This window comes from Myxine glutinosa, chromosome 14 (assembly GCF_964187855.1).
Source record: "Myxine glutinosa chromosome 14, kmMyxGlut1.1, whole genome shotgun sequence".
Taxonomy (NCBI): Eukaryota; Metazoa; Chordata; class Myxini; order Myxiniformes; family Myxinidae; genus Myxine; species Myxine glutinosa.
Window position 1 is genome coordinate 8,501,439 of NC_136274.1, and position 11,292 is coordinate 8,512,730.

Genomic DNA, 11,292 nt, shown 5'->3' on the forward strand with positions numbered 1-11,292 from the left:
ATGAGGGATTCGCAGGTGATGGAGGAGAAGCGAAGAGGAAGAGGACCCGGTGTAAGTGGTGACCAATATGGTCGTGCGTATGATGCGCCAGGGGATTTAAGAAGCTTGGGGGTCGAGATAGACCCGGGTGTTCGTGAGAGGCCACTGGTGAAGTGTGCGACAGGTCTGGTGTGCGAAAAAGGAGGTGTGCGAGAAAGTCCGACTCTGGGGTGTGTGAGGAAAAAGTGCACGCCAAGGAGTGAGGGTGCAGGCGAGAGTGAGTCGGTCGTAGCGAGTGTGCGAGGGAGCACATGGAAGCGCGGTGTGGTGAGTGTTACAGAGGGTGTAACGGGAGAGTGTGCGCGAGAAAGGTGTGTGACGGGCAGGTGCATGGGGAAAGAGTGCGCTGTCAAGAGTAAGGGTGAGTGCGCTGTCAGGAATGGAGGTGAAAGTAGTGAGAGTGACAAGGAGAGTGAGTTAGTTGTGACAGGTGAGCGAGGATGTACACCTGGGATGGAAGGATGCACACCTGGAATGGTAGAGCGTGAGTGGGAATGCACGCTGGAGTTGGTGGTGAGGCACGTGGTTGGGTGTGCGAATGAGGGCACACCTGTGATTGTCACAGAGGAGGTGACCGAGGAGGGGGCGCGAAGCGGTGTATTGGTGAGGTGTGCGAGCAACGAATGTGTGCCAAAGTGTTCGGTGGTCAGGTGTGTGACCAAGGCTGTGAGTGGAATGGGTGTACCTGGGTGTGTAAGGAAAGGTACGAGGAGCATGGGCACGGCTGGATGTGTGAGCAAGGAACGGGCTGCGGGATGTAAGCATGCAGGTGAAGCATCGACGTTAGACGGGGTAGAGTTTAGAACGACTTATAGCCGAATCGGGCCCTCGGTGCGTGCTGGGCCTCGCTTTGAACGGCCGCGTCCGTGCTCCACCAGGCGGAGCGGGCGGCAGGATAGGAAGGGTCGTCATGGCGACCACTTTTTGGTGAGGCATTCCGGCAGGCCGAGATCGAGCCATGGGATGGCTCCGTGCCGAGATGGTGCGTGGGATCTCGGCCCGGGTAAACCTCCTTCCCTGCACCGAGTGCCGGACGCATCCAGCCGCTGGCACAAAACAACCAGCATCCATTGCTTGGCTTTACGAAGCCGGGCTTTGGACAGGGATTGGCGCACCGAGAGGTATTAGTGAGTAGACTGGGTGATGAGGTTAGTGTTTTGGACCCAAGATTAGAGAAAAACAAAATTTGATGATTGGCAAGGGATTGGCAGTGATTGGCAGATGATGGGCAGTGATTGGCAAATTTTTAATTTGTTGAAATTTGATGTGCAAAATTGGTAGTGAGAGACCCCCGATGTGGTGGGATGGCAAATCCACCATCCTTCCCATGGTGGGGGCAAATGCGCAATAGCTTATGGGGTGTATGGCAGTGAAAACTAGCCCGGGAGGGTTAGGATATAACGGTAGGGATCTAGAGAAGATGACCTTAGGTGACGTTAAGTTTAGTTAGTGACTGATACCTGTAGTGGGGACGCAGGTAGATTAGTATGGATGATAATGACGTGGGAGCGCAATAGTTTAAAGGGACGACTGGGAAGCGCAAGTTTCAGAAGGGAGTAGTTAGCTGAGATGATGCTGTGTGTGTGAGAATTGAACAGGTGTGATTGCACAGGTGTGCAACTGGACAGGTGTGTGGAGCAGTGTATGAGTAGTGAGTGTTGTGGATCAGCGCGAATGCGCTTGGGGAGAGAAGGGTGCAGGTGGCACCAGGTGTGAGAGCACAGGTGTGCAAGTACAGGTGTGTGGAGAGAGTTGGAGTAAGTGGTACGGAGTGGTGTGCATGGTGCGAAGGTGTGGATGGGGGAAGAGTGGACCCCTTTCACGAGTACCCGGGGCGGGTAGTGTAAGTGTTAGGTAGAGGGTCTAGGTAAATTGTGGTTGGATATTGGCATCTGTGGTGCGGTTGCAGAATGGTGTTGTGAATGGGTGCATTAGTGTTGTGGAAATGGCTGGGCGTGTAGCCTGTTAGTGTGTGTAGTTGGTTGAGCACTCCACCACTGTGAGGATGTCGGCCAGGTGAGGCCGCAGGTGGGCTCTGGGAGCCGGTAGTTGTGGATGGGGCCCGAGGATCCGGAGGATGGACCCGGGTAGCCCAGTGCCAGAGAGGGCACCGAGTGGGGAGAGTGCCAGAGGGCCTTCCCCTGGTAGTTAGGTTAGGGTAAGGAGCAGGTAAGCTCGGAGGCAACTGCAGTGGTGGAGGTGTGCAGGTGGGTAGACCCACTGGGAGAGGTACACGTCGCAGCCCAGAAATTGTACGAGGGCACCGGGAGATGAATCGGGGGAGTGAGACCCCAAATTGAAGAGCACCACAGTTTGGCCAATGGGAATTGGTTTTTAGAACCCATAGTGTAAGAGGGCCAATGGTTTGGCCGGAGAAAGACCCCGGGTAGTGTAAAGTTGTTAAAGTCACTTAGGAAATAGTTAGGATTGATGAACCTGTCGCACCATACGCAGCCACTTACCTGTGGTGATGATGATGACTCCACACCTGTGTTTTCTTTGTTTGTTGCAGGAAATGAGATTGCTGTGTGGATTTGTGAGACGCATCACGACGTGGATGAGACATTGGGGTGATTCCATCTCTCCCTCCCTAGGAGGGACTGATGTTGAATTGGTAATGGCAAATTTTGATGTTGAGTTGAAAATGGCAAATTTTGATGAGAGTTGAAAATGGCAAATTTGATTGGTTAGGAGGGAGAGAAGACGAATTTGGTTTATGGGAGGAACGGGGAAGACAGTAGGGATGTTTGTTGATTTGTAAAGTAGATGTTTATGGGTAGTGTTGTGTTTTGTGGATACAGTAAGGGGTAAGGGAGGGGCCATGTAGGTTACCTGGTGGGGGGGGGGGGGCGTACGATAGGAACGTACCTGTCTCACCTGGTTCCCATGTGCCCCCAGTGTGCATCACCTTACATTGCGTGCACTTTTGCGCCCTTACCACCTTACTCACTTGTCTGCTTCTTTTGTCTCCCACCTCCGAGGATCTGGCTTTGGGGTAGAGAGAGAGGAGAGAGAGGTGCTGGCTGCGCAGTTGTGGGCCTGCACTTTCGCTGTTTGCTGCCGGGATCGATACACCATATGGACCGCAATGTTTGTGGCCACCCACAATGGACCGCAGTTCGTTTGCGGCCAAGCACCACCCGGGGATGGACCTATGGGTCAACGTGGCACCTATGCCATACAGGTGAACCACTTTTAGTTAACACCAAGTGCACCACAAGAAGAGCAAGAGACACCTGCAGGGTTAGGGGTTGTCGAATTTATTTTTATTCCAATGAACAATGGTGACTGCACCGATTGGTGGTGGGGTGGTGCTTTTGATGCTCGGGAAGGGTGCTCTGCACGTTATTAAAGGCCGTCGGCCACAGAGCACTCGTGGGTTGGTGTATCGATGCTGGCAAGCGCGCTCTCTCTATGCATAACATCTGCATGTGTCCCTCCAAAAACAGGTCCTGGATCGTAGTGTAAATAGCAGCGTAGTCGTGTAAATAATGCTCCCTACCGGCTGTATGTGTAGTTTGAGAATTCTTTCCGGATTCGGTTATCCTGTGGGTGTGTTTCTGTGAGGAGAAGGGTGCAACGTCGCAGGGGGACATATTTACTCATTTGTGAATATCTGTAAAACTGTCGCACTCAGGGTAGAGTTAATAGTAGAGGGAACTACATTGCGTGCCACACTAAAGTAGGTAAAAATTTATCGGGTCGGGACGCCCCGAGGGTAGAGAAGGGTGCAATGTTGCGAATATGGAATTTGGCCTCCATATCCGCTTGTAAATATTCCCCTATTTTCTCCAATACTCCCCAACTTTCCCCAATCCCCCATTCCCTAGTCCCATTGCATGTAAATAACAATCAGTAGAGCCGACCTTCCCCTTATTCCCCCATTAAATGTCGTGCCCAGGTCCACCGCACCACACGTAGACAACTTTCGGACATCTTCCTAGTTATTCTTATTCTATGTCAGTTAAGGCCTCGTCTCCATTAATTATGACTCTTCGTTGCACCAGAATGTGATTATATGGCATCAGTAGTGAGTTTAGGACCTTTCCCATACCTCCTTCCATCTTCTTCCCCAACAATTACAACAACAACAGAGGAGATGGCGGCGGAGCGGGGGAGGATGCGTCCTCACACCGGCTCGATTAGCGCCATTGACCACGCGCTCCACGGGGTTACCACGGAGGGGCTGGCTGTCAGCTCCTCCTCAAGGGCGGAGCCTGGTAACCCCCCGCACCCAATCAGAAGGGCGGACCGATTCCATCTGGGGCGGCGCTAGCGAGCCGAGGGCGTGTCACTCCCCGCCGGATATACGCGGCCACGTAGCGGACGTGACGTCAGATGCGCCCCCAGCTGGAGAAAGAAGGACCTGCGAGCGCTGAAACAGATGCGCCTGAGTTTGGAGAGGCCTGAGAAAGAACGTCACCTCTGAGCGCTGCGACGAGACCTCCCCGCATCTCTGGACCGAACCGTGTACCCTGCTTTGAGCCAAGAGTGCACCTTGAGCCATCGATACCCGCTTTCCTGCCATCAACCCCCGTGTGAGTCAGCCGTTGTTCCGTTTGTCTGTCGTCTGTCCGGGAATAATATAAGATTGTGTCTAAGTGCTTGTCTTTCTATGTTGTACCTCTCGTCCCTGTAATCTGACCTTCCGCACGAATATAATCTCCTCCGGAGGTCTTGAGAACCGTATCCCTGGTGTCGTCATTTTAATCCCAGCCGTGTGTCTGTTCCTTCATTGACCTAGCATCGCGCGACTAGTCAACGTTCGGCTTCGGGTATAATATCGAGTATAATCTTGTGCAGACGTGGTCATCCCAAAACCGCTCGGTGAATAACATCCAAGCCACGTCTGTAACAATATATTATTAAGTACCAGTATCACCGGTAACCAAGTCATATTAAACATATATTATTAAGTACCAATATCACCGGTAACCAAGTCTTATTAAACATATATTATTAAGTACCAGTATCACCGGTAACCAAGTCTTATTAAACATATATTATTAAGTACCAGTAGGCAGTATCACCGGTAACCAAGTCTTATTAAACATATATTATTAAGTACCAGTATCACCGGTAACCAAGTCTTATTAAACATATATTATTAAGTACCAGTATCACCGGTAACCTAGTCTTATTAAACATATATTATTAAGTACCAATATCACCGGTAACCAAGTCTTATTAAACATATATTATTAAGTACCAATATCACCGGTAACCAAGTCTTATTAAACATATATTATTAAGTACCAGTATCACCGGTAACCAAGTCTTATTAAACATATATTATTAAGTACCAGTATCACCGGTAACCAAGTCTTATTAAACATATATTATTAAGTACCAATATCACCGGTAACCTCGTCTTATTAAACATATATTATTAAGTACCAGTATCACCGGTAACCAAGTCTTATTAAACATATATTATTAAGTACCAGTATCACCGGTAACCAAGTCATATTAAACATATATTATTAAGTACCAGTATCACCGGTAACCAAGTCTTATTAAACATATATTATTAAGCACCAGTATCACCGGTAACCAGGTCTTATTAAACATATATTATTAAGCACCAGTATCACCGGTAACCAAGTCTTATTAAACATATATTATTAAGTACCAGTATCACCGGTAACCAAGTATTATTAAACATATATTATTAAGTACCAGTATCACCGGTAACCAAGTCTTAGTAAACATATATTATTAAGCACCAGTATCACCGGTAACCAAGTCTTATTAAACATATATTATTAAGTACCAGCATCACCGGTAACCAAGTCTTATTAAACATATATTATTAAGCACCAGTATCACCGGTAACCAAGTCTTATTAAACATATATTATTAAGTACCAGTATCACCGGTAACCAAGTCTTATTAAACATATATTATTAAGTACCAGTATCACCGGTAACCAAGTCTTATTAAACATATATTATTAAGTACCAGTATCACCGGTAACCAAGTCTTATTAAACATATATTATTAAGTACCAGTATCACCGGTAACCAAGTCATATTAAACATATATTATTAAGTACCAATATCACCGGTAACCAAGTCTTATTAAACATATATTATTAAGTACCAGTATCACCGGTAACCAAGTCATATTAAACATATATTATTAAGTACCAATATCACCGGTAACCAAGTCTTATTAAACATATATTATTAAGCACCAGTATCACCGGTAACCAAGTCTTATTAAACATATATTATTAAGTACCAGTATCACCGGTAACCAAGTCATATTAAACATATATTATTAAGTACCAATATCACCGGTAACCAAGTCTTATTAAACATATATTATTAAGTACCAGTATCACCGGTAACCAAGTCTTATTAAACATATATTATTAAGCACCAGTATCACCGGTAACCAAGTCTTATTAAACATATATTATTAAGTACCAGTATCACCGGTAACCAAGTCATATTAAACATATATTATTAAGTACCAATATCACCGGTAACCAAGTCTTATTAAACATATATTATTAAGCACCAGTATCACCGGTAACCAAGTCTTATTAAACATATATTATTAAGTACCAGTATCACCGGTAACCAAGTCATATTAAACATATATTATTAAGTACCAGTATCACCGGTAACCAAGTCTTATTAAACATATATTATTAAGTACCAGTATCACCGGTAACCAAGTCTTATTAAACATATATTATTAAGTACCAGTATCACCGGTAACCAAGTCATATTAAACATATATTATTAAGTACCAATATCACCGGTAACCAAGTCTTATTAAACATATATTATTAAGTACCAGTATCACCGGTAACCAAGTCTTATTAAACATATATTATTAAGTACCAGTATCACCAGTAACCAAGTCTTATTAAACATATATTATTAAGTACCAGTATCACCGGTAACCAAGTCATATTAAACATATATTATTAAGTACCAATATCACCGGTAACCAAGTCTTATTAAACATATATTATTAAGTACCAGTATCACCGGTAACCAAGTCTTATTAAACATATATTATTAAGTACCAGTAGGCAGTATCACCGGTAACCAAGTCTTATTAAACATATATTATTAAGTACCAGTATCACCGGTAACCAAGTCTTATTAAACATATATTATTAAGTACCAGTATCACCGGTAACCAAGTCTTATTAAACATATATTATTAAGTACCAGTATCACCGGTAACCTAGTCTTATTAAACATATATTATTAAGTACCAATATCACCGGTAACCAAGTCTTATTAAACATATATTATTAAGTACCAATATCACCGGTAACCAAGTCTTATTAAACATATATTATTAAGTACCAGTATCACCGGTAACCAAGTCTTATTAAACATATATTATTAAGTACCAGTATCACCGGTAACCAAGTCTTATTAAACATATATTATTAAGTACCAATATCACCGGTAACCTCGTCTTATTAAACATATATTATTAAGTACCAGTATCACCGGTAACCAAGTCTTATTAAACATATATTATTAAGTACCAGTATCACCGGTAACCAAGTCATATTAAACATATATTATTAAGTACCAATATCACCGGTAACCAAGTCTTATTAAACATATATTATTAAGTACCAGTATCACCGGTAACCAAGTCTTATTAAACATATATTATTAAGTACCAGTAGGCAGTATCACCGGTAACCAAGTCTTATTAAACATATATTATTAAGTACCAGTATCACCGGTAACCAAGTCTTATTAAACATATATTATTAAGTACCAGTATCACCGGTAACCAAGTCTTATTAAACATATATTATTAAGTACCAGTATCACCGGTAACCTAGTCTTATTAAACATATATTATTAAGTACCAATATCACCGGTAACCAAGTCTTATTAAACATATATTATTAAGTACCAGTATCACCGGTAACCAAGTCTTATTAAACATATATTATTAAGTACCAATATCACCGGTAACCTCGTCTTATTAAACATATATTATTAAGTACCAGTATCACCGGTAACCAAGTCTTATTAAACATATATTATTAAGTACCAGTATCACCGGTAACCAAGTCATATTAAACATATATTATTAAGTACCAGTATCACCGGTAACCAAGTCTTATTAAACATATATTATTAAGTACCAGTAGGCAGTATCACCGGTAACCAAGTCTTATTAAACATATATTATTAAGTACCAGTAGGCAGTATCACCGGTAACCAAGTCTTATTAAACATATATTATTAAGTACCAGTATCACCGGTAACCAAGTCATATTAAACATATATTATTAAGTACCAGTATCACCGGTAACCAAGTCTTATTAAACATATATTATTAAGCACCAGTATCACCGGTAACCAAGTCTTATTAAACATATATTATTAAGCACCAGTATCACCGGTAACCAAGTCTTATTAAACATATATTATTAAGTACCAGTATCACCGGTAACCAAGTCTTATTAAACATATATTATTAAGTAACAGTATCACCGGTAACCAAGTCTTATTAAACATATATTATTAAGTACCAATATCACCGGTAACCAAGTCTTATTAAACATATATTATTAAGTACCAGTATCACCGGTAACCAAGTCTTATTAAACATATATTATTAAGCACCAGTATCACCGGTAACCAAGTCTTATTAAACATATATTATTAAGTACCAGTATCACCGGTAACCAAGTCTTATTAAACATATATTATTAAGCACCAGTATCACCGGTAACCAAGTCTTATTAAACATATATTATTAAGCACCAGTATCACCGGTAACCAAGTCTTATTAAACATATATTATTAAGCACCAGTATCACCGGTAACCAAGTCTTATTAAACATATATTATTAAGTACCAGTATCACCGGTAACCAAGTCTTATTAAACATATATTATTAAGTACCAATATCACCGGTAACCAAGTCTTATTAAACATATATTATTAAGTACCAGTATCACCGGTAACCAAGTCTTATTAAACATATATTATTAAGTAACAGTATCACCGGTAACCAAGTCTTATTAAACATATATTATTAAGCACCAGTATCACCGGTAACCAAGTCTTATTAAACATATATTATTAAGCACCAGTATCACCGGTAACCAAGTCTTATTAAACATATATTATTAAGCACCAGTATCACCGGTAACCAAGTCTTATTAAACATATATTATTAAGTACCAGTATCACCGGTAACCAAGTCTTATTAAACATATATTATTAAGTACCAGTATCACCGGTAACCAAGTCTTATTAAACATATATTATTAAGTACCAGTATCACCGGTAACCAAGTCCAGTACAAAGTATGAATAATAAATAAATAATGTTTTTTTAACAACGCATAACATTCACGGGTCTGAATGACGCAATTTCAGGGTCGTCCAAGACACAAACAGCGCAGACAGGAACGAGTCAATGACATCGAGGGGAATAAGGGACACGAGGTTAATACAACGCCGGAGTACACGACATACCGGCTGAAAACTCGAGCGGAGAGGAGCGAGGTAACAAAACACAGGAAGTAGGAGCAAAAGAGGGTGTGGCTTAAGAGAACGAATCAGGCTCGCCTCCTGGACCTGCAGGCTGAATGAATAAACGAGTGAGTAAATGATCCATCGGTGGTTTGATTCTTGCTGCCATTGTTACTTTGCGCTCGCGGGACGAACAACCGGTTAAACGATCGGTCAAGTATTGCGTGTTGTTGTTTACGCAGCAAGTGCAAGTTAGGTCGCAAGTACGTACGAGGGTGTCTGCATTTTGTTAAGAGAGTACTTTCCATCAAAAACCCTTCAACAGAGTAAATTGAAACTTTACCACATGTTAAATGACCATTTGATATAGTGGTCACCCTTTTGAGGTCAACATGGACCAACATAGGCCGGATTTCTAAAATTGTCAATTTTCATCTGGTTAACTTTAAATTTGAACAGGATTTTCATACCAAGTCACTGAATTCAACCACCAATTATTTTTGAGGTCAACATAGGTCAAAAGGTCAACAAAGGCCGGATTCCTAAAATTGTCAATTCCCATCCGATTCACTTGAGATCTGAAGATAATTTGCACATTTGGTCATTGAATTTAGATACCAATTATTTTGAGGTCAACATAGGCCAAAATGTCAACATAGGCCAGATTTCTAAAATTCTCAATTTTCATCCGATTCGAAGAGAATTTGCACATTTGGTCATTGAATTTAAATACCAATTATTTTGAGGTCAACATAGGCCAAAATGTCAACATAGGCCAGATTTCTAAAATTCTCAATTTTCATCCGATTCGAAGAGAATTTGCACATTTGGTCATTGAATTTAAATACCAATTATTTTGAGGTCAACATAGGCCAAAATGTCAACATAGGCCAGATTTCTAAAATTCTCAATTTTCATCCGATTCACTTGAGATCTGAAGAGAATTTGCACATTTGGTCATTGAATTTAAATACCAATTATTTTGAGGTCAACATAGGCCAAAATGTCAACATAGGCCAGATTTCTAAAATTCTCAATTTTCATCCGATTCACTTGAGATCTGAAGAGAATTTGCACATTTGGTCATTGAATTTAAATAATCATGCCGTCTCCAAGATCCAACTCAACATTTCCTCCATCTGCAGCTCCCTCTGTGCACACCTTACACTTGAATGTAGCTGCCACACTGGTTAATGACCCTCTCAAACCACTACATTTTTGATGAACCCACTCAGCGCACATTTTTTTTTTTTTTTTTTTTTTTTTTTTTTTGTATACAAGATCGAGGCTCGTGAGAGAGCGAAGTCTGTACATTGAATTGAGTTCACTCCGACACCATTCCTGCACACAGCACAGGGCCACTTCCCAGTTCTTTCCACCTCACCACATGCTTTACCACTTGCCATCACCTTTGTTTTTCCGATATTCACCTTCAGACCTTTCGTCTCCATACATTCCTTCCACTTGTTCATCTTCTCCTTCAGTCCATCCATACTTTCTGCAATCAACACCAGATCATCTGCATACAACAATTCCCACGGTAAACCCTCCTTTACGTTCCGAGCCAGCACCTCCATCACAGCTACAAATAGTTGTGGACTTAGTACCGACCCCTGATGCACTCCCACCTTCACCTCAAACTCACCACTGTTCCCGTCCTTCGTCCTTACAGCTGTGCGCGCTCTTTTGTACATTGCCATCACTACTCTGATCAACCATTCCTCCACTCCTAACTTCCTCAATGCCCATGTCACTACTTCACGTGGAACCCTATC

General features: G+C 41.9%; 1 protein-coding gene across 1 annotated transcript in view; it reads right to left on the bottom strand.

The window, feature by feature from the left end:
- POR (cytochrome p450 oxidoreductase) overlaps nucleotides 1–9,581 on the bottom strand; it is a 77,000-nt gene extending 67,419 nt beyond the window's left edge. The window contains exon 1 of the mRNA XM_068135129.2: nucleotides 9,521–9,581. The gene's annotated coding sequence lies outside the window, so the exon portion shown is untranslated. The remainder of the gene's footprint in view (nucleotides 1–9,520) is intronic.
- Between the last annotated feature and the right edge of the window lie 1,711 nt (nucleotides 9,582–11,292).